We start from the raw sequence: 24,584 nt of genomic DNA on the forward strand, positions 1-24,584 counted from the left end.
TTTATAGTCATGATGACACTTTATGTAAGGCGTTACCAGTAACGCCCATCTTTATGTACTTTAAAGCCTGCATAACTGAGGCCCGGAGGGGTCTAGCGAACTCTATATAAGCCACCCCCTTCCTCAATGTAAAGGGTTCGCACCCCTGTAACTCATACGCACATAATCCAGTCGACCGCCTCCGGGCTCCGAGACGTAGGGCTATTACTTCCTCCGAGAAGGGCCTGAACTCGTAAATCCCTTGCGTATACAACTACTCCATAGCTAGGATCTTGCCTCTCCATACCTACCCCCCATTCTACTGTCAGACTTAGAACCACGACACCGGGGACTGGTCTTCGATCCCGTTGATCGGGTCTTCGATGATGAAGTAGGGGCAACAAGGACAAGGTGGGGGTCGCTGATGGATCACTAACCAACCTATACTAAGCAGTTTAGGATAAGCAGGTAAGGTACAACAGTAGATACAAAAGCAGGGTATGCATCAGAATAGGAGCAAATAATAATAGTAGCAAAATCTAATGCAAGCATGAGAGAATGGAATGGGTGATATCGGGATGATCAAGGGGGGGCTTGCCTGGTTGCTCTGGCAAGGAGGGGTCGTCGTCGAAGTAGTCGATCACAGGGGCAGCATCGGTCTCGGGGTCTGCCGGAGAGAAAAGATGGAAGAAACAGTAAATATAAAGCAAACATAGCATAACAGGGCAACAGGTAGATCTAGACATGTTCTAACGCGGTGCTACACGATACCGGCGAGGGGGGAAGTCAACCGGAAATGTTTTCCCAGTTCCGGACATGTGTCAGACAGATGACCGGAGAGGGAAAGTTCCATGTTCAGCATGCTAGGGGCATGTGAAGATGAACGAACCACGTATCTGGATTCGACACGTTTTTCTGAGCAACTTTCATGTAGAAAACATTTTCATCCGAGATACGGTTTATTTTCTATGAATTTTCAAAGATTAAAGCATATGCTGAAATTATTTAAATTAACAGAAAAGGAATTATGACGTCAGCGGAGTGTCAGCATGACATCAGCAGGTCAACAGACCCGCTGACTGGTCAAACTGACCAGTAGGTCCCACCAGTCAGCCTCTCTTACGTAACAGAGTTTATTTCAAACTAATCTGGGGTTATTTAGCTACTGGGCACCATATGTCAGTGACTGGTTAGGTTAACTAATTAGTTTTATTTATAAAAACATTTAATTATCCTAATTAATCGAAAGGGGCCACATGTCATACAGAGGGGTGAATAGCAACTACGTTGACCAGAGTCAACGTGGTCAACTGGGGCATTGGGGCCCACTGGCAGCCTCACTGGGATGGGCCCCGCAGGACCACGTCTGCGCCAGGTCAGCACGGCGGCCGGAGCAACGCCGGCGAACACAAGAGGCGGCGGTGACGCACGGTTCGTCCCCCGTTGTCCGTTTGACGCGTGGGGGGGTTCGTTCGGTCGAGGGAGATGAGCCGCATCGAACTGGGGTGGTAACCGGGCCGGTGGCAGCCGGAGACGACGGTGGCGATCGGCGGAGCGGACGCCGGAGATCGAGCAGCGATGGAAACAGAGCTAGAGGGCACAGGGAGACGAGCTAGAGGCTCGGGCGGCAATAGGGAGACGCCCTGAGCACGTTGCCGTGCTTGCCCGGCCTTGGCAACGACTACAACGACAACGACTAGCTGCACGGCGGAGCTGAGCTCGGCCAAGGCAGACGCGGTGGCTACGGGAGCGCAAGAGGCCAGGGGAACGAGGGGAGAGGATGAGGGGCTCATTGCGCGGCGCAAGAAAGGCCCTCGACAGGTTAGGAGGGCAGGGGAAGGCCAAATCGACGATGGGGGCGTCCAGTGACCCGGGGAGGACGAAGACGGGGATCTGGTGTTGTGGGGCTTGCCAGCTCGCGTTCATGGCCGTAATCGACGTAGCGGAGCGCGGCTGGTTACGTTGGAGGAGCACGAGGGAGGCGGTCGCCGCGGTGATGCAAGGTGGGACAACAGTGATGGCGCTCGGGTGAGGCGAGCGAGCGAGAGAGGGGAGGAGCGCGTGGATCTGGGAGGCAAGAGAGGGGAGTGGAGGTAGGTGAGGGGGAGGACTCGAGGCATCCAGGGCGTGGAGGCCTTATCCTCCCGTCGGAGCCGGTGAGGGGGTCCAGTGGAGACGCGCGCACGCGGTCGCTCGCACAGTGGGGAGAGGGAAGACGACAGGGGGGGAATGGGCCGGCCTAGCTGGGCCAGTTGGCCCGGGTGGGCTGAAGCCCAAGGGGAGGCCAGGGGCTCTAGCCCCTTTTCTCCCTTTTTGTTTTTGTTTTAGCTTTAGCTTTTCTTTTTTTAACAACTTTCTGTTATAGCTATTTTAGGCCATTTAGATACTTTGCAAAAAAAAGTTGGTTCACCACCAATATTACCAGAAGATTATTTTCCACATGATGAACATTTTAGTTTTCATGTTTGAGCAATTTTGAATTTCACTCAGAAATTGAAATGGAATTCAACTGGAATTTGAAATGGAATATTGATAACAGTGACCAAGCACTATTATAGCAAAATGATTAGCTTGATCTCAGGGATTACTGTAGCATCATTACACCGGGGTGTCACATCATAGGATCATAGCTCCAGTGAGATCCCTGAAAAACCTGCCAGGTATTGTCGAACCTCCCCTCCAATGCAACCATGTAGCGACAGACGTGCTCATCCTCCTCGCTGACACGGTGACGTACCACCTCCGCGGTGTTTGGAAGCCTCGGCACCATCACTGGCCCACGCGACCGCCACCAAACAAAGATCGGGTCAACAACGGGCTGCCTCCTCACCAACCTACGTCCCCTGGAAGGTAGCACCTCCCAATACCAGCCCGGCGGAGCCCAGTCCCGAACATGGCCCTGATCAAGCAGGCCTCCAACGCTGAGTCGACGACGACGAGGATGCGGGATAGGCATCGCCGACGTTGATGCGGGAACTACTTCTATATATAGTTAAATAAAAGTAGTTTTATTAATTAGATCAACTATGTAGTTCAACTACTAAGCACTTACTATAAATAACTAAGTAGTACTTACTAAAAACAAACTACTTCTATACATATTCATAAATGACTTCTATCATTCACAATTTTCCTATACATACACAATAAATTGACAAAGAAAATACTATGAACAAAAAAATCAATAAAATTCTATGAACAAAATTACAACAGAAAAAAATCATAAAAATTCTATGAACAGAAAAAAATCATAAAAAATTGACATATTCGATCTTTGCATATATATAAACATACAAACATGCATATTCAACAATAATATCACAAAAAAAATCTATTAACAGAAAAAAATCTAACACAATATGAACAAATTAATTACACAATATGAAAAAAAATCTAACAGAAAAAATCTATGAACTACACATCTAACAAAAAAATCTATGAACTACAAAAAAATCTAACAAAAAAATCTAAAAAAAATCTAACAAAATCTAACTCAATTAACTACACATCTAAATTAACTACTACTAACAGAAAATTAAATTAGCAAAAATTTTGCTCATGGCGACGGTGTCGGGGACGGCGATGGCGACGGCGAGGTGCGGCGTGGGGCGGGGCGGCGCGGCGACGGTCGACGGTGAGGCGGTGCGGCGCGGGTCGGGGCGGGGCGGCGACGGGCAGGGGCCGGCGGCGTCGCGGGGCACGGGGCGCGGGTCGGGGGGCGGCGACGGCGTCGGGACGGCGTCGGCGACGACGGCGACGGCGAGGCGGAGACGGACAGGCAACCTGGCGGCGTCGGGCGGCGGGGAAGAACGAACTGAACCAAATTTTCACGAGTGCTGCTTATATAGGCAGAGCATTGGTCCCGGTTTATGGCACCAACCGGGACCAATGCACCCCTTTTAGTCCCGGTTGGTGGCACTAACCGGGACCAAAGGCCGCTTTTCAGCAGCCCAAAGGGCGGGAAACAGAGACGTTTGGTCCCGGTTGGTGCCACAACCCGGGACAAAAGAGAGGCATTGGTCCCGGTTGGTGCCACCAACCGGTACCAATGCGTCCCTTTAGTCCCGGTTGGTGCCACCAACCGGGACCAAATGTCGTGTGCTGGAACTGGCGCGGTGCGGTGCTATGTTTAGTGATACGTCTCCGTCGTATCTACTTTTCCAAACACTTTTGCCCTTGTTTTGGACTCTAACTTGTATGATTTGAATGAAACTAACCCAGACTGACGCTGTTTTCAGCAGAATTGCCATGATGTTGTTTTATGTGCAGAAAACAAAAGTTCTCGGAATGACCTGAAACTCCACGGAACATCTTAGAAAAAACAATAAAAAATCCTCGCCAAAGATGAAGACCAGGGGGTTGAAACAAGGCAAAAGATTTTATCATTTTCATCGATTGAGAAGAATAGAGTTGCATGATTAATTAAAGAATGACCGGGTGAAAACCTAGATTAGACCCCACCGCGGGGCACACTTGAATGACTTGGCCACAAATGCCAAACAGTCAACCGAAGCATCAAGGACATGGCAGCTCCGATCTTGCTGAAGAGCCTCATAGAAGAAAGTTGCAAGACTCACACCGACCTAGTCCAACGCAACATCCGGAGATCATCGCCATCTGAAAACCACCCTCATGGAGTCATCATTGCAGCAGTGGCCCAGCCGACCTCAGCTCTGACTTCTCTGACACAACACGAAACTAGCATAGGCGTACACATTGGTGCACCCAACCATCGACACCAGAAGGACAAGCCGCGACCCAGCTCTGCTCACTACCATCGTTGTTGCCACATGAGTCGCAACTCCAACCACCCACATTGCCGGACAGACACCAGACCGCAATGTTGTGCACTTCTAGTCCATAGAAGCACCAATTGAACCAAGGTCTTCAAAATAGCGCACTAAAGAGGGGAAACAATGCTGAAGGCGCTGCTGCCGCTAGACCATGCAGCAAGATCTTGGTTTTCGCCCAAAGATCTTGACCCAGGAGTTGAGGATGCGTAGATCTCCCCCGATGAGATCTCCAAGGAGCACAACGACGCCTACGGGCGCCATCCCTGCCGGCCAACAAGCATCAGCCAGGCATTCACTCGGATTAGCACAACAACCACTCCCTCACACCCGGCCAAGGCCAGTGAGAACCTCAACTAGTCCACGCACCCCTAACATAGCAACCATGCCAATGCTGCACAGGGCCACCACCTTCCTTGCCGCCAGCAAACACAGGCAAGCTAGAACAGACCGAGACCAGTCAGATCTAGCGGCAGCCCTCATGTACATTTTCGTCTATGAACATGCCGGCCATCGCTTGCTTCCTGACACAAGAGGCACCATATATAATGATCAAATGTAATACTCATAGTATGGCAACTAGCAGCATACACTTTACCAAATTTGACAGGTTTAGCACCTAGCTTTTGCGGCCGCTCGCTTGCATGTAAAAAGAACAAATAAGCAAAGCACTGATAACTCCTAAGGCTTGTCTGCAACCAATATTGGACAGGGTATGCAATCGGCTGCAGCCATGGATTGCTCGTTGGATCACCGCGGTTGGTCGCCTCAAATTGAACGAACTTTTTCAAAAAGAATGAATTTGTTTTCCAAATTCAATGAACATTTTCCAAATTTAATGAACTTTGTCAAATTCGATAAACTCTTTTCCCAAATTCGTGAATTTTTTTCTTTGAAATCGATAAACGTTTACCAAATCCCATGAACTTTTTCAAATCTGATTTTTTTCAGATTTGATGATCTTTTTCCATATTCGATGAATTTTTTTGAATTCAATGAACTTTTCTCAAATTCGATGAACTTTTTTGAAATTCGATGAACCTTTTTTAATTTGACGAACTTTTTTTCTAATTCGATGAACTTTTTTCAATTTTGATGAATTTTTTTGAAATTTGATGAACTATTTTCAGATTCAATGTTTTTTTCAAATTCGATGAACTTTTTAGCAAATTCGACGAACTTTTTACAAAATCGATGAACTTTTTCCTAAGCACACGAGTATGTACTGTAGCCAACTGGTTTTTTCTTTTTGTCATCTAGCCAACTGGTTTTTTTCCTAAGAAAATGAGTACATACTGTTGCAATTTAGCGATAGAAAAAAAAAGCAATCGTGGTAGCCAGTGATCGAGTGAGCCACCGGGGCAGGGAGCGGTCGAGCGGGAGGAGCCAGCTAGCGAGCCAGAGTTGCTGGCCAGGCCCAGTCAATCGACGCAGCGGGCGCTGCCTTCGCCAACAGGCGCTGAAGGTGCCAAGGAGGAGCTCTTACCAACAGGGATATTTTTTTTTTTTGAGAAAAACCAACAGGGCTAGTAGGACGAAAGAAAGAAAGAAAGAAGTGGTGGGCCCAGCCAAGCCGAACCCAGGCCGGCCCAATGAACGAGTATGATGGAAGAGGCCCCGTGTCCAGTTAGGGTTGGCCTGGACATATATATACTCCAGCCGCCGCCTCCTTCTCCGTTTTTCCTGAGACCCAATCCGCGAGCGAGAGAAATATCCAATCCACGAAACCCTAACCAACCAGGAGAGGAGAGATTCGGCGAGATGTTCGTCCAGAAGATGCCGACGTCCGCGGGGTGCGGCTCCAAGAGGAAGGCGGAGGAGGACGGCGACGAGGTCACCGTCAAGGCCATGGCGGTGGAGGAGGAGGAGGCGCCGGTCACCCTCAAAGCCAAGGCGATGGAGGATGAGGAGGCAGCTTTCACCACCGTTAAGGCCATGGCGGAGGAGGAGGCGCCGGTCACCTTCAAGGCCAAGGAGGCGGTGCAGGTCAAGTTGGTGCTGACGAAGCCGACGTGGGTGGATGTGGAGTACTCGGACTGCGACTCGGACGAAGAGGTCGACTCGGACGACGACGACGCCGAGACGTTCCTGGCCAGGATCAGGTCTGAGTACAATGCCCACGCCGAGAAGTTCAAGGCTGACAATCCCTGGTTGAAGTGGAGGGACTACTCGGCCGACCCCAGGCAGCAGGAGGAGGCTGGCGCCGTGGTTGATGGGCTTGGTTCCGTGTGAGATTGTAATTTGACGACTGGGATGGTTCACCTCATGTAGTGATATAGCAAACAATCAATTGTATAGATCCTGCAAAAAACGGTTCACACTTTTTTGATATTCACAACAATATTTAATGACTATGAAACAAAATATTCAAGTTCTTCAGCCGAGGCATTCATCTATGTGTTTGAATATATTCATCAACATGAAATAAGTTCTTCAGCCGAGGCGTTCGTCCATGAGAAATGCCCATGTATTTACTTTAATACAAAATTGAAAAAAAATAATAATACAAATATGAAACATAAATAAGTAATAAATGACAAACATATGAAGTGGAAGAAAAAGAAATTGAGGATGAAGAAAAAATGAGAAGGAAAGACAAAATGGAACATAACAAGGAAAAAATGAAAAAAAGGAAAAAATGAATAAAGACCTAGAACAACAATTAAAAAACAATAAAACGCCTAACGAGCAGTCCGTTTATAAGTACAACTTTAATTGTGTGCAACTTTAGTGTCTATAAAGATGCATCAAAAAGGGAACATAAAAAAAACTAGAGAATACCGATGAAATGAGACAAAATATTTAAAATAATTTAACACAAAAGTACGTACTAAAATCATATCATCTATTAATAAAAATGTAATTAACCAAAGAATGTTTTTTATAGAACAACGGAGGAGAGTACTTGTCCGAGAGCTCTTGCGGCTCACGCTCCACTGCATCGAGCTGCTACGTGTTCTAGTTCAGCCATAACCCGGTACATATGGGCCTAGTGCAGTGTTTGTGTTTTTATGTCGGCGGTGTCATCCGAGTCCGACCACTTGTTCAGCTAGGGAGAGCGCTCGGTGGATCGACATGGCTAAGCGTGGAGAAGAGGGATTGTTTCAAGGTCCAGGGCCTTCAAGTGGAGGTAAAACCCTACTCCCGCTTCTATTATTGATATTATGTTGAGGCGATTGTCGAACTGGAGAAGATACGACAAGAGGCCGAGCGGTAGAAAGTCGCGGCGCTGAAGAGCACAGTAGAGCTTGTCGAGGAAAATAAACTCGGCTAGCAACTCAAGCTTGAATCGTTGAGCTTGAGGAAGACCTTAAGAACACAACCACAACATGTGACGCTCTGAAGGATTCATGCGAAAAGGACACCGCTGAGCTCAAGAAGTTGAAGGCGGATTATCAGGAGGTCACTTCCCAAGCAAGGGTGGTCAAAGAGGAGCTTCGGCAGGCTACCGACATAGCTGCCGGCAAGCTATACTTACTTCAGTGTGTATCTGGACGCGAAGTGTGTCCTATACTAACGCAAAAATGGCGTTTGTCAAGTGAGTTCTCGGATCTTCCTCTTAGCATGGAGAAGGCGTGAAAGCACTTTGGCAGTCATGAAGGTACGACCGCCGAGAGCTCGTTCTGGCTGCAGTTCTAGGATCCTTCTCAGCCCTAGCTGCTCGGCAACCAACTCAAGAAAATGGCCGAGCTGCACCGTCTGGCCAGGCATGTCACGGGGACCTTTGTGTGGGCTTATGGCCGGGTGCGTCGCTGCCGACCAACTTTCTTGGCCTGGCGCAGCGGCTGTAAGGAGTTGTTCCTTAGTTTGGACCGTGGAAACGCTCGGCGTGCTTGGAGGGTGCACGAGAGGCGTATGTGGCTGTGAAGACGCATTGGCTGGCCATGCAGATGAAGGAGATGGCGCATCGTGGTCCAGAAGGAAAGAACCGACAGGCTCACTGCACGAGTGTCCGAGGCCAAATGCACGAAGGACAAGATCCTAGACGGTCTCTAGTGATCGTCTGTATTCATTTTCCTCGGTATATGTCGAAATGCTCCCTTTGTAAGACATATTATTAATGCTTGTTACTAGGGCGTATCCATTGTGCAGTAACAATTTGTCTTCTAAGGCCTTGTACAATGGAAGGTGCTTAGAGAGATGCTTAGAAAAATAAACCGGGTTTTTCTGAAGCACCGGTGCCTATTCTACAGGAGAGAGTAGCGTTCCTAAAAGCACCAGTGCTTAGAAAAAGTCTGGTTTATTTCTCTAATCACCTCCCCTAAGCGCCTCCCATTGTACAAGGCCTAAGAGCATAGCCTAACAACATGCTGAAGCAAACCGTTTTTCATTTCATCCTTCCAGTTTATTGGGCAACTCCCCTTTTAGAAAGAAACCAAACACATTATGTCTACTATGTTAACTATATCTATCTATCTTGTTCTAGGCAAATGCATAAGAGGAATTTAATGGTTCGAATATTTGCACAGCTACACTAACATTGTCGCAGAGCAAGCACAAAAATCTAGACTTAATGCTTTCATTTAGTTTTCGTCTTCAAATTGGCAGTGGGTGCTAAGAATAGGTTCCGAGGACGAGTATCAACACATAATGCAAAGTTTAGGTTTTTAAACAGTAAGAATGTAAGATTCATTTTTTCCTTTCACGGGTCAAATACATAATTTTACGCATAATGATGATGTTGTGGCTAGATTTACGTAAATAGACAGTTGGGGTCTTATAGCACTAGTAGAAAACAGGGTATTTGTCCCGGTTCGTAAGGGCCTTTAGTCCCGGTTCTTCAACCGGGACTAATAGGTCATTACTAATGCCTCCCCCCTTTACTCCCGCTTCTTACACGAACCGGGACAGATGGGCATCCACGTGGCCGCTATGGGCAGCCCAAGCAGGGGGGTCTTTGGTCCTGGTTGGTGACATAAACCGGGACCAAAAGGCTTCCACGCGTCAGCAGCTGGCTGGAGCTGAGGTTTTTTTTAAAAAAAAGTGGTTGGTTTAGAGGTTTTGGGGGTTAATTTTAGGTTGTTATTAGCTACCTAATAGAGAGAAGTGTCCTCTCTTATATCTTCGTCCTTGGTTTACCAACGCTACTGCTATGTTTATTTCACCCGCTGATATATAATAACTCATGCATGCTCGCATCATACATCATCATATATAATAACAAGTCCTACTAATCATGCATCATCATACAACTTCTACTCGTTATTAATAATAAGTCATACAATCATCATCCTCATAGTCATCGAACCCAACCCTACATAATTGTTCTTAGCACATGATCATCAGTATCAGGTAGGACCTAAACACCCTTAAGGTAAAATAGCATAAAACAATATAGACCCTGACTCTCCATTATGAAGAATGGAGATCATCCTGTCTCCAATTCTTGCGCTTTGCTTCCTTTTGCTTCCAAGAAGCTCCTTACGACTGTGCATACATTTTTTCCATTCTTTGATTGTCATGTCTCCACTTCTTTTAGAAATCCGGTATGGATAGTTGAGATTCGTAGGACGACCTGGTTGTATGTTCAAAACATCAAGGCGACCGTGTGCATACATCAGATGAGGCACACAATCATTCGGGGTTATCTCTTGAAAAACATAGTAATAACTTCATAGTTAGCAATGATGTACTAGTTTTAGAAGTATGCAAAAAGATGCACGGATGTCGTAATAGTAAAAAATCTTACCAGGGTATCTCCATGGTAGTTACCGTAGTTCAACACGTGCACTAGTGGCACAGATTGACCATAATGTTGAGGAGTTCGATTGTAGACATTGTAATTCTCAAGATCAGTACAAAATGCGATCAGATGATTTTTCTCCTTATAAGTTAATTCGGAGACATCGGTGTAGTGGGTTTTGTCTACCATCTTCCGCACATTCTTTGAAGAATGAAAATAAGCTGTCAATGGAAATAAGCTGTCAACTATTTTAAATAAACAATATAAATTTCTTAATAACTATATTAAGCTCACATGGGGGAAGAATTGGAGATGTGTCCACAATGACCCAAATGTCCATATTGTCTTGCTCGATTGTAGGATCACCAAGACCATACATCTTGCAAAGTGCTTCCCAATTTTTGCAACCAAAATGGGTTACACTCTCAGCGTTGTATAGCTTTACTTTAAAATCCACACCATGATGGGTCCTTAGGAGAATTTTTTTGGTTTCCATACTTTCATCGTCTTCAAAACCCATCCTCTCGAAGACATAGCGTCTTGCATAGCATGGGATAAGCTAGTCGAATTGGAAAAGATGAAAAATACACGTTAAAATAGTTGAAGTCGTGCTTAATTACGAAAAAAATATTGTCGTCGTTGCGTACCGTATGAACATCGAAGGTCTCCTCGAGCTTAATGCTGAAGCGCCGATCTTCGTCCAGCTCAATGAACCTGTCGCACATACCTCGGTCATCGTGGCACCAGTGGCACTCCCCCGGGCGGTTTTCGTCGTCCGAGTACGACATTTCCGGCCGATGTTCATAATCCAAATATTGAACTTGTACAATTAAATATATGTACTAAAAAACCTAAATTAGATCATTTTTATTAATCACGGGTTGACTATCGGTGATGGTACGAAGCTCCTCCTTTCATTCCCGAGTGCATTATTACACCAAATTGTCTAGCACACTGGAATGAAGGAGAAGCTACCCCCACAACCGCATGGATGATGGAGGGGGCTCCTAGATTCCTGCATAGTGCTCTCCAATTTTAGCATTCAAAGTAGGAGTACTTTTCCAATATGAGCATTCAATAAGCAAAACCAAATCATAAAATAAAGTAGTATTCAAATTAGCATGCATTCAATTATAAGCAAAAGTACATCATCTCTTGTGTCCGTACATCGTCGAATATTATCACTAATACTCCTCGAATACTATCATACATATAGCATCACTAATACAGCTAGAACCGTAGCGCCCGACGGGTATCGTCGCGGGCGGTGGACACCCAAAGATAAGGAACCATCATGTGACACCCTCAATTCAATCGTACACTAATCATACACACAAAGGTGTACGATCAAGATCAAGGAGGAGTCACGGGAAGATATCACAACACAACTCTAGACACAAATAAAATAATACAAGCTTTATATTACAAGCCATGGGCCTCGAGGGCTCGAATACATAAGCTCGAATACACAAGAGTCAGCGGAAGCAACAATATCTGAGTACAGACATAAGTTAGACAAGTTTGCCTTAAGAAGGCTAGCACAAAAACAACATCGATCGAAAAGGCAAGGCCTCCTGCCTGGGAGCCTCCTAACTACTCCTGGTCGTCGGCCTCCGTCACGTGGTAGTAGGCACCCTCGGGGTAGCAGCAGTCGTCAGAGGTGGCATCTGGCTCCTGGACTCCGTCATCTGGTTGCGTCATCCGAGAAGAATGGAAAAGGTGGAAAAGAGGGAGCAAAGCAACCGTGAGTACTCATCCAAAGTGCTCGCAAGCAAGGATCTACACTACATATGCAACATTATCAAAGGAAGGATGTATATGTGGACTGGGCTGCAGAAATGCCAGAATAGAGAGAAGGCCTAGTCCTATCGAAGACTAGCATCTTCTGGAAACCACCATCTTGCAGCAAATAGGAGGGAGTAGAGTAGTATAAAGTAAAGTAGTAGTAGTGTTATCAACCTCGGCCAGAGATCCTTTCTCGACTCCCTGCGAGAAAGCAATCCCAGAGCCATACTATCCAGTTCTCATCACAATCCAATTGTCATCACAAGTATCCAATTCTAGTTGTATCGATCGGGATACAACTCCAAGTGTCTGTTACCGTAGGACAGGCTATCGATAGATGTTTTCTTCCCTGCAGGGGTGCACCAACTTACCCACCACGCTTGATTAACTCCGGCCGGACACACTTTCCTGGGTCATGCCCGTCCTCGGCCAAACAATACGCCGCAACCCGACCTAGGCTTAATAGAGAGGTCATCACGCCGGCCTAAACCTATGCCCCCAGGGGTCATGGGCCATCTCCCTGGGAACTCCTGCACGTTGCGTACGCGGCCGGTGAGCAGACCTAGCTACCTCCTTAAAAAAGGTAGGTGCTTACCAGTCCAACCCGGCGCGCGCCGCTCAGTCGCTGACGTCTATTAAGCTTCGGCTGATGTATACGACGTAGAACGCCCATACTATGCCCACGTGATGGTTAGTGCTATCAGGCCAGAGGCCCCTCGGATCAAATATCCAAATCGTAGTGGATTAGGAACGCGCGGTAACAAGCAGAGACTCACGAAAGATGTGACCCCATTGCCCCGTCTCGAGGACTTGCGGCAAGGGCTAAGAATGCCCGGCCATGCCTCCTAATTATCTCTCGGGCACCTTCCAGGTCAACTCGTCTCAACATCACTCGCAATTATGCTCGCGCGGGTACCCCTCAGGGTCGACCCGTCTTTAGTAACATGGTTCAGTGTAAAGTCATAGTAATCATAGTAACTGTGTGTCTAAACATCAAGGGGAAAACCCGAGGAATCACCCCCGGTGAATTCCACTCGACGTAATCATCAAGGTGAAAGTAAGAGGAATCACCCCCGAGGTTCACACTTGAGGGGTGGCACGACAGAGTCGTATCGGAAGTGCTTAAGGCGGAATCACCCTCGATGACCACGACCGAATAGCTACACTACAGGGTTAACATCAGAAGTGTTGTAAAGGTCTCACCCTCGGCACTCGATAGTAACCCAGCAGTGTCGAGCAACTAAGGGGAAAGTGATGTGCAGTGCCGGGTGATGAAGTCATGTACCTAGGGTAGGGTCACGGGCCTGTCCAAAGTACCCTCCCCAAGGACATCTTTAGAAGAAGCTACCTTCCAGTCGACCAAGAGGGATTCCACTCGACGGACTCGAAGACACTCGACTATGAAGACTCACTCGACCACCAGGAGATCAAGAACCACTCTGCATCCAAACGGTCTGTAATTAAGTAGTCTTTATAGTCATGATGACACTTTATGTAAGGCGTTACCAGTAACGCCCATCTTTATGTACTTTAAACCCTGCATAACTGAGGGCCGGAGGGGTCTGGCGAACTCTATATAAGCCACCCCCCTCCTTAGTGTAAAGGGTTCGCACCCCTGTAACTCATACGCACATAATCCAGTCGACCGCCTCCGGGCTCCGAGATGTAGGGCTGTTACTTCCTCCGAGAAGGGCCTGAACTCGTAAATCCCTTGCGTATACAACTACTCCATAGCTAGGATCTTGCCTCTCCATACCTACCCCCATTCTACTGTCAGACTTAGAACCACGACAGTTGGCGCCCACCTTGGGGCAGGTGTCTTAGCGACTTTCTGGAGAAGTTGCAATTTGACCGATCGCCTTCATCATGGTTTCTGGCGGAGTTCTGGTCGAGGGCCGCGAGATCCGTCTCGGTGCGCTCGCTTTCATCGCCGACGACTCCACTTGGCTCCAGGAGGCACCACCCGACATCGACGCGCTCCCCGTCCGCGGTGCGATGCACTTTCGGGGGTGTGTCCGCGGCGTCCTGCTGCGGCAGCCGTCGACCCCATACCGGTCGACTCCTGTGCCGTCTTCCCTCCCTGTCTCCCGCCAGCGCAAGCGCTCCGGTCGGTCGAGGCTCCAGCGATGGGTGAGACACGCAGTGGCTCGCCAATCGGCCACCCCCCAAGTCCCGGCAATTGAGCCTGACGAATCTCTCCATGGCCTGTTCGATCTGTCGACTGGCTCCGTAGAGACTGCATCCGAGTGCGACAACAGTGATCCAGCGGCGGAGGTCCTGATGGTCAATGGACCTCGTAGCCCTCCAGGCTTCCCCCGCGTCGACGGGATGGACGATGGAGGCGATCCCGCTCAGGATCACGAAGAATATCAACCTGAGCCACTCACTTCTCAGCAAAGAGAAGATCTTCGCCGCCGGAACATGGATGCCCTACATACTCCTATCGCAGGAGAAACTCCCGAGGCTCGTGCCTTGGAAGAGGCGCGTTTGGCCAACTTGGCTGAACGCACTCGACTGGAGAACCTCCAGCGAGCACTCGACGAGCGTGCGCGGCAACGAGTACCCGACTCCAGCCGATGTCAGCTCTTTCCGCAACCCACTCAGGTATATCGGACCCCGATTCAGAATTTAGCAGCTGCAGCCCGTATAGCAGAGTCAATTCAGCCCTCTCAGTCGGAGGCTGGAAGAGGCTTGATGCAGATCAGGGATTTGCTCCGGGCAGCAGGAGATCAGAATTCAGTTGTGTCACAGTCGCGCAACAGGATCCACAGTCGATCCGTCGCTGCGAATACTGTTCAGTCGGCTCACAGCCCAAGGTCACCTCCGAGGCGCGTGGGACGTGAAGGCCGGCGGGACCACTATGATGACCGATTTGATCGTGATGATAGGCGTCGAGTGCCCACTCCTCCCCCGAGAGGTGGGTCTAACGCCCATCGGCAGCGAGATGACAGGCGCCAGCTCAGTGTTGGGCGGAGAGCTCCGGTCGACCCCAGAGAACCAGGCTTTGACGCGAGATCCATCATCGTGCAAGGTTTGGTCGATCGGAACAGAGCTCATAGAGGTGGCCATGACAGAGATGTGCCCACTAGCAGCCGAGTCCATGTTTCAGGTCCAGAATGCTTTAGCAGAGCCATCAGAGCCGCAGTGATACCCCCCAACTTCAGGTTGGCGACTGGGGTAAGTAAGTTCACCGGAGAGTCCAAGCCTGAAACTTGGCTTGAAGACTACCGAGTGGCGGTACAGATTGGTGGCGGTAATGATGAGGTGGCCATGAAGCATTTGCCACTCATGCTGGAAGGTTCAGCCAGGGCGTAGTTGAATCAGTTAGCTCCAAGCAGCATTTACACTTGGGAAGATCTTTCCCGAGTGTTCGTCAGGACGTTCGAGGGAACTTGCAAGCGACCGGTCGGATTGACGGAGCTGCAAGTCTGCGTACAAAAGTCGAGTGAAACATTGAGAGATTACATCCAGAGATGGATCACTTTGCATCATACCATGGAGAATGTGTCGGACCATCAAGTGGTCTGCGCCTTCAAGGATGGTGTCAAGAACAGAGAGTTGAGTCTGAAGTTTGGTCGAATCGGAGATATGACCCTGAGTCGGATGATGGAGATTGCCACCCACTAGTAGAAAAGGGGGCAATGGTCCAGGCCGGCTAAGCCCATTAGTCCCGGTTCAATCCAGAACCGGGACCAATGGGGGCATTGGACCCGGTTCGTGAGCCCCAGGGGCCGGCCGGGCCACGTGGGCCATTGGTCCCGGTTCGTCTGGACCTATTGGTCCCGGTTGGTGGGACGAACCGGGACCAATGGCCCTCGCTCTTGGCCCAACACCATTGGTCCCGGTTGGTGGGACGAACCGGGACCAAAGGGTTGGTCCTCGTTGCGGCCAGAGTTTAGTCCCACCTCGCCAACCGAAGGGGAATCGGACCGGTTTATAAGCCCCTCCCTCTCTGCCTTATTGAGCTACTCTGAAAATGAAAATAGATGCCCTTATATAGGGAAATTAGCCTAAATTCATACGGATTTCGATTGAAATTCGTTATGAATTTAAGTTGATTTTCCTCTATAAGCGCATCTATGCTCATTTCTGAGTAGTTTTTTATATTTTTTTCTTTTGTGCTATATTTATTTTTTTCTTTTTATTTCTGAGTTGTAATAAGCCATTAAAAATAAGGATATATGCTCCTTTTTTAGTACAGTTAATCACAACTATTTTTGCTTCTATTCATTTCTGAGTAGTTTTCTATATAGTTTTTTTTCTTTTCTGTTATATTTATTCTTTTGTTTTTATTTCTGAGTTGTAATAAGTCATTAGAAATAAGCATCTATGCTATTTTTTTCTTCTATTTATTTCTGAGTGGTTTTTTATATATTTTTTTCTTTTCTGCTACATTTATTTTTTTCTTTTTATTTCTGAGTTGTAATAAGTCATTAAAAATAAAAAAGAGGCGCAATGCTCGTTAAGACGAAGCCGCTCCACCTCCTTCCTCTGACTTCCAGCGCTGCTCCACAAAACAATGCTCCCAAGAGAGAAACAACACCGCAGTGCCGCCATCGTCCGGTCTGGAACACCAGATCCTAGGGTTTCCCCCGGAGCAATACGAGTGGGTCAACGGTAGTCACACGACGATGCCTTCATCATGGTAACGACATGGAACGCCGCCATCGCCCGCCGTCAGCTCGGTTTTCACCGGCAACTATGTCTCCCCGACTCGCAGCTGGTGCCAGATGACGGATCCCGAGATCCGAACACCCAGCCTCAGGCGGACCACCTCTGACTGAAGAGATGACCACCATCGCCGGCTGCAACGGTCAGAATTATTTTTTAGTAAAGTTAATCAAAATTATTTTTTCTTCTATTTATTTCTGAGTGGTTTTTTTTCTGCTACATTTATTTTTTTCTTTTTATTTCTGAGTTGTAATAAGTCATTAAAAATAAAAAAGAGGCGCAATGCTCGTTAATTTGCTTCAAGCCTTTCGGAATAGTGTCAACTGCACTGCACACAGCTCTGTGCAGTCTACCGTATTCCTCAAGGCTTGAAGCTAACCAACGTGCAGGAGCATTGAGCCTCTTCGTCATCGTCTCTGCACTCAGGGCTTATAAACAGCTGCGACTGCCTCTCGCTTGGCGAGGCGGGACTAAAAAAACAGCTGCAGGAAGAATCAACAAAAAAATAGCTCAGAAAATAAAAAAGTAGTTACACGGGTCCATTGGTACCGGTTCATGGAACCAACCGGTACAAATGCTCATCTTTGGTCCCGGTTCGTTGGACCAACCGGGACGACTGCTCATCTTTAGTCCCGGTTGGAGCCATCAACCGGGACCAAAGGTCTTCGTTTCCCGCCCTTTGCGCTGCTGAAATGAGGCCTTTGGTCCCGGTTGGTGCTACCAACCGGGACTAAAGGGTGCATTGGTCCCGGTTGGTGCCACGAACCGGGACCAATGCTCTTGCTATATATACAGGACTTAGCAGTTTTCGCCAAAACCCATCTCTTTCTCGCCCCGAGCCCGCCGTCCCCGTCGCCGCCCCGAGCCCGCCGTCGTCGCCCGCGCACGTCGTCGCCGCCCCCATCGTCGCCCGCGTCCCGCGCCGCCCCGTCGTCGCCACCCCCGCGCCGTCGCCCCTGCCCCGCGCCGCCCCGAGCCCGCCGTCCCCGTCGCCGCCCCGAGCCCGCCGTCCTCGTCGCCCCTCTGCCCCGCGCCGCCCCGAGCCCGTCGTCGCCCCTGCCCCGCGCCGCCTCGACGCCGACGTGAGCATTTTTTGTTAGATTTTTTTTAGATTCCTTTTGTAGTTCATAGATTTTTTTTGTTAGGTTAGATGTGTAGTAATTTAGATATGTAGTTCATAGATTTTTTTGTTAGATTAGATTTATTTTTGTTAGATTTTTCTGTTAATAGATTTTTTTGGTGATATTATTATTGAATATGCATGTTTGGTGATATTATTGTTAATAGATTTTTTTGGGTGATATTTAGATTGTGTAATTAATTTTGTTCATAGAATTTTAATGATTTTTTTGTTCATAGTATTTAGAAAAAGGAAAAAAGTAAGAAGTAGTTTATATATAGTTGAACTAGGTAGTTGATTTAATTAGATTTTTTTGTTAGGTTAGATTTTTTTGTTAGATTATATGTGTAGTAATTAATTTGTTCATATTATGTTAGATTTTTTGTTAGATTATTTAGATTTTTTTAGATTAGATATGTGTAGTAATTATTTTGTTCATATTATGTTAGATTTTTTTTCTGTTAATAGATTTTTTTGGTGATATTATTATTGAATATGCATGTTTGATGATATTATTGTTAATAGATTTTTTGGGTGATATTTAGATTGTGTAATTAATTTTGTTCATAGAATTTTAATGATTTTTTTGTTCATAGTATTTAGAAAAAGGAAAAAAAATAAGAAGTAGTACTTTATATATAGTTGAACTAGCTAGTTGATTTAATAAACTAATTTATTTTACTATATATAGAAGTAGTTTGTTTTTAGTAAGTACTACTTATTTATTTATAGTAAGTGCTTAGTAGTTGAACTACATAGTTGATTTAATTAATAAAACTACTTTTATTTAACTATATATAGAAGTAGTTCTCGCGTCGACGTCGGCGATGCCTATCCCGCATCCTCGTCGTCGTCGACTCGGCGGTGGAGGCCTGCTTGATCAGGGCCATGTTCGGGACTGGGCTCCACCGGGTTGGTATTGGGAGGTGCTACCTTCCGGGGGACATAGGTTGGTGAGGAGGCAGCCCGTTGTTGACACGATCCTTGTTTGGTGGCGGTCGCGTGGGCCAGTGATGGTGGTGTGGCATCCGGACACCGCGGAGGTGGTACGTCACCGTGTCAGCGAGGAGGACGAGCACGTCCGTCGCTACATGGTTGCATTGGAGGGGAGGTTCGACAATACCTGGCAGGTTCTTCAGGGATCTCACTGGAGCTATGATCCTGTGATGGTTCCTTATCTTTGGGTGTCCACCGCCCGCGTCGATACCCGTCGGGAGCTACGGTTCTAGTTGTATTAGTGATAATATTCGACGATGTACGGACACCAAGAGATGATGTACTTTCGCTTATAATTATTGAATGCATGCTACTTTGAATACTATACTTTATTTTATGATTTGGTTTTGCTTATTTTATGATTTGGTTTTGCTTATTGAATGCTCATATTGGATAATTTCTCCTTCATTCCCGTGTGCTAGACAATTTGATATAATTAATAATGCATTCGGGAATGAAAGGAGGAGCTACGTACATCGATCATCGATAGTCAACCCGTGATTAATAATAATGATCTAGTTTAATATTTGAATTATGAACGTATAGGCCGGAAATGTCGTACTCATCGGACGACGAAAACCGCCCGGGGGAGTGCGACTGGTGCCACGACGACCGAGGTATCTGCGACAGGTTCATTGTGCTGGACGAAGATCGGTGCTTCAGCATTAAGCTCGAGGAGACCTTCGATGTTCATACGGTACGCAACCAATGATAATAGTTTTTTTCGTAATTACTCATGACTTCAACTATTTTAATCATGACAATATTTTTCATCTTTTCCAATTCGACTAGCTTATCCCATGCTTTGCAAGACGCTATGTCTTGGAGAGGATGGGTTTTGAAAACCATGAAAGTTTCGAAACCAAAAAAATTATCCTAAGTACCCATCATGGTGTGGATTTTCAAGTAAAGTTGTACAATGCTCAGAGTGTAACCCATTTTGGTTGCAAAAATTGGGAAGCACTTTGCAAGATGTATGGTTTTGATGAGGGTATGCTTGTTACCATGGATCTTGGTGATCCTACAATCGAGCAAGAGAGACCTACGATTTTCGTCCTTGTGGATACACCTCCAATTCTTCCCCCATGTGAGCTTAACATAGTTATTAAGTAATTTATATTGTTTATTTGAAAATAGTTGACAACTTATTCTCCATTGACAGCTTATTTTCATTCTTCAAAGAATGTGCGGAAGATGGTAGACAGAACCTACTACACCGAAGGCTCCGAACTAACTTATCAGGAGAAAAATCATCTGGTCGGATTTTGTACTGATCTTGAGAATTACAATGTCTACAATCGAACTCCTCAACATTATGGTCAATACGTGCCACTAGTGCACGTGTTGAACTACGGTAACTACCATGGAGATACCCTGGTATGATTTTTTACTATTACAACATTCGTGCATCTTTTTGCACACTTCTAAAACTAGTACATCATATCATTGCTAACTACGAAGTTATTACTATGTTTTTCAACAGATAATCCCAAATGATTGTGTGCCTCATCTGATGTATACACGGGGTAGCCTTCATGTTTTGAACATACAACCAGGTCGTCCTACGAATCTCAACTGTCCATACCGGGTTTCTAAAAGAAGTGGAGACATGATAATCAAAGAATGGAAAAAATGTATGGACAGTCGTAAGGAGCTTCTTGGAAGCAACATTCAGCGAAGGGCAAAAATTGGAGACAGGATGATCGCCATTCTTCATAATGGAGAGTCAGGGTCTATATTGTTTTATGCTATTTTACCTTAAGGGTGTTAGGTCCTACCTGATACTGATGATCATGTGCTAAGAACAATTATGTAGGGTTGGGTTCGATGACTATGAGGATGATGATCGTATGACTTATTATTAATAACGAGTAGAAGTTGTATATGATGATGCATGATTAGTAGGACTTGTTATTATATATATATGATGATGTATGATGCAAGCATGCATGAGCATTTTATATCTGCGGGTGCAATGAACATAGCAGCAGCGTTGATAAACCAAGGACGAAGATATAAGAGGGGACACTTCTCTCTATTAGCTAGCTATAATAACAACCTAAAAATAACCCCTAAAGCAGCCACTTTTTTTAAAAAAATTGACTTTTGGTCCCGGTTGGAGCCACCAACCAGGACCAAAGGCCCCCTGACTGGGGTGGGCGCACAGGGCCACGTGGAGGCACATTGGTCGCGGTTCTGGTTTGAACCGGGACTAATGGGTGGAGGTATTAGTAACGACCCATTAGTCCCGGTTCATGAACCGGGACTAAAGGCCCTTACGAACCGGGACTAATGGGTGGTTTTCTACTAGTGACCAAATACGCTAACGGTGAAGAAGAGGACAGGCTCCAGAGTGGCAAGTATAAGCCGAGTCAATCGGAAAAAGGAAACTCCAGTCGGAAGCAGAAGCGGAAGGCCGAGCCAGCTGCTCCTGGAGAGGCTCTGGCCGTGACTCAGGGCAAATTCAAAGGGAAGCCCAAAGGATCTTGGAACCCCAAGAAGGTAAAGGATAAAGAAGGAAATGACGTGATGGATCTGCCGTGTCACATCCACACGAAGAAAGACGAAGAGGGTAACTTCATCTACCCGAAACATACCACTCGCCAGTGCCGGCTCTTGATCCAGCAGTTTCAAGTAAAGCAGCCCAAGGACAAAGAGAAGGAGTCGGACAAGGCCGAGGACAAGGAGGACAGTGATGGAGGGTACCCTCATGTCAATTCCACCCTGATGATTTTTGCTGATGTAGAGAGCAAAAGTCGACTGAAAGTGATCAACCGTGAGGTAAATATGGTCGCCCCGGCGACACCAAGCTATCTGAGATGGTCGCAAACTCCCATTACGTTCGACCAGTCCGATCACCCTACTCAAATTGCCACCCCTGGGAGGCAAGCGCTGGTGGTCGACCCAGTCGTCGAAGGCACTCGACTGACGAAGGTATTGATGGATGGCGGCAGTGGGTTGAATATACTGTATGCAGAGACGCTCAAGGGAATGGGCATTCCGATGTCCAGGCTCAGCTCCAGCAACATGAGCTTTCACGGAGTCATTCCTGGAAAGAAGGCTGAGTCACTCGGCCAAATAGCTCTGGATGTAGTGTTCGGCGACTCGAAGCATTTCCGCAAAGAGAAGCTGACATTTGAAGTCGTGGATTTCCAGAGCGCTTACCACGCTATTTTGGGAAGACCAGCCTATGCCCGCTTCATGGCTCGACCATGTTATGTGTACCTCAAATTAAAGATGCCTGGCCCCAAAGGTGTGATCACTATCACTGGCAGCCGGAAGAAGGCAGAAGAGTGTTTCCAGAAAGGCTCGAAGATTGCGGATGCCCAGATAACAGTGGTAGAGCTGGAAGGATACAAGAAAAATGCAGATCCGAGTGATTTGTTGCGGGCCAAGAAGCCCGCCACAGAGTCAGCGTTCCAGTCGTCTGGGGAGACAAAGCCAGTTCATATCCACCCAACTGACCCCAACGCAGCTCCGACCCATATTTCCACAACACTCGACTCTAAATAGGAAGAAGCGCTCATCCAGTTCCTCCGTGAGAACTGGGACATCTTTGCATGGAAGCCAGCTGACATGCCGGGTGTTCCCAGGGGGCTGGCTGAGCATCACCTTAGAGTCGACTCAAAAGCGAAACCTGTTAAAGAACATCTTCGACGGTCCGCCGTTCAGAAGAAAAAAGCCATTGGCGAGGAGGTGGCTTGACTCCTTGCAGCAGAGTTTATCCGAGAGATATACCACTCCGAGTGGCTCGCCAATGTCATCATGGTTCCCAAGAAGGACAACTCACTTCGCATGTGCATTGATTTCAAACATATCAATCGGGCCTGCCCAAAAGATCATTTTCCTCTCCCTCGCATCGACCAAATTGTCGACTCGACTGCGGGATGCGAGAGATTGTCTTTTTTAGACGCCTATTCCGCGTATCATCAGATCCGTCTGTATGGACCTGACGAAATCAAAACAGCTTTCATCACTCCATTCGGGTGCTTCTGCTATATCACCATGCCATTTGGCCTCACGAATGCCGAGGCCACGTTCATGAGAATGATTCAAAAGTGTTTACTCACTCAAATCAGTCGGAATGTGGAAGCGTACATGGATGATATCGTGGTCAAGTCACGAAAGGGTTCCGACCTGTGGACTGACCTAGCTGAAACATTTGCCAATCTCAGGAGATATGATATCAAGCTTAATCCATCAATGTGCACATTCGGAGTACCTGGCGGAAAGTTACTCGGTTTTCTTCATTTCAGAACGAGGAATCGATGCTAACCCGGAAAAAGTTGGCACCATACTCCGAATGAAACGCCCTGTGCGTGTGCACGATGTCCAGAAGCTTACTGGATGCTTGGCCGCGTTAAGTTGATTCATCTCTCGCCTCGGTGAAAAGGCATTACCTCTTTACCGACTGATGAAGAAGGCAGACAAGTTCGAGTGGACTCCAGAAGCTGATGCAGCGTTTGCCGAGCTAAAAGCTCTGCTCTCCACCCAGCCGGTGCTTGCTGCTCCAATCAGCAAAGAGCCTCTGTTGCTTTACATTGCAGCCACAGGACAGGTCATCAGTACAGTACTTACGATCGAGCGGGAAGAGGAAGGGAAAACCTTCAAAGTTCAGCGCCCAGTGTATTATCTCTTTGAAGTTTTGACTCCATCGAAGCAAAGATATCCTCATTATCAGAAGCTCGTATATGGGATCTACATGACCATGAAGAAGGTTGCTCATTATTTCTCTGATCATGACATTACAGTCGTCAGCGACGCACCATTGTCAGAGATTCTGCACAACAGAGATGCAACTGGTCGAGTGGCTAAATGGGCGATTGAACTCCTTCCCCTTGATATCAAATTTGAGGCAAAGAAAGCCATTAAGTCCCAGGCTATAGCAGATTTCCTTGCCGAGTGGATTGAACAACAGCAGCCGACTCAAGTTCACTCGGAGCATTGGACCATGTTCTTTGATGGCTCTAAGATGTTAAATGGTTCTGGTGCTGGGGTAGTTTTGGTTTCCCCTCGAGGAGATAAGCTCAGATATGTGCTCCAGATCCACTTTGATTCCTCCAACAATGAAGCAGAATATGAAGCACTTTTGTATGGGTTGCGCATGGCCATTTCACTCGGCGTCCGTCGCCTTATGGTTTATGGCGACTCAGATTTGGTGGTCAATCAGGTGATGAAGGAGTGGGACGTTAGAAGCCCAGCCATGACTGGATACTGCAATGCAGTGAGGAAGCTCGAAAAGAAATTCGAAGGGTTAGAGCTCCACCATATACCCCGACTAAAAAATCAAGCGGCTGATGATTTGGCGAAGATAGGATCCAAGAGAGAAGCCATCCCCAGTGATGTGTTCTTGGAGCATATCCATACTCCATCAGTCATAGAAGATCCTTTTACCGATGAAGCTCCGCAACCTAAGAGTGTTACGGATCCAACTGAAGTTGAAATTCCAGCAGTGGTCGACCTGATCATGGAAGCATTGGTGATCACTCCTGATTGGACAGTACCATATATCGCGTATATCCTAAGGAAAGAGCTCCCAGAGGACGAAGAAGAGGCTCGA

Source organism: Triticum aestivum, chromosome 3B (genome assembly GCF_018294505.1).
Source record: "Triticum aestivum cultivar Chinese Spring chromosome 3B, IWGSC CS RefSeq v2.1, whole genome shotgun sequence".
Taxonomy (NCBI): domain Eukaryota; kingdom Viridiplantae; phylum Streptophyta; class Magnoliopsida; order Poales; family Poaceae; genus Triticum; species Triticum aestivum.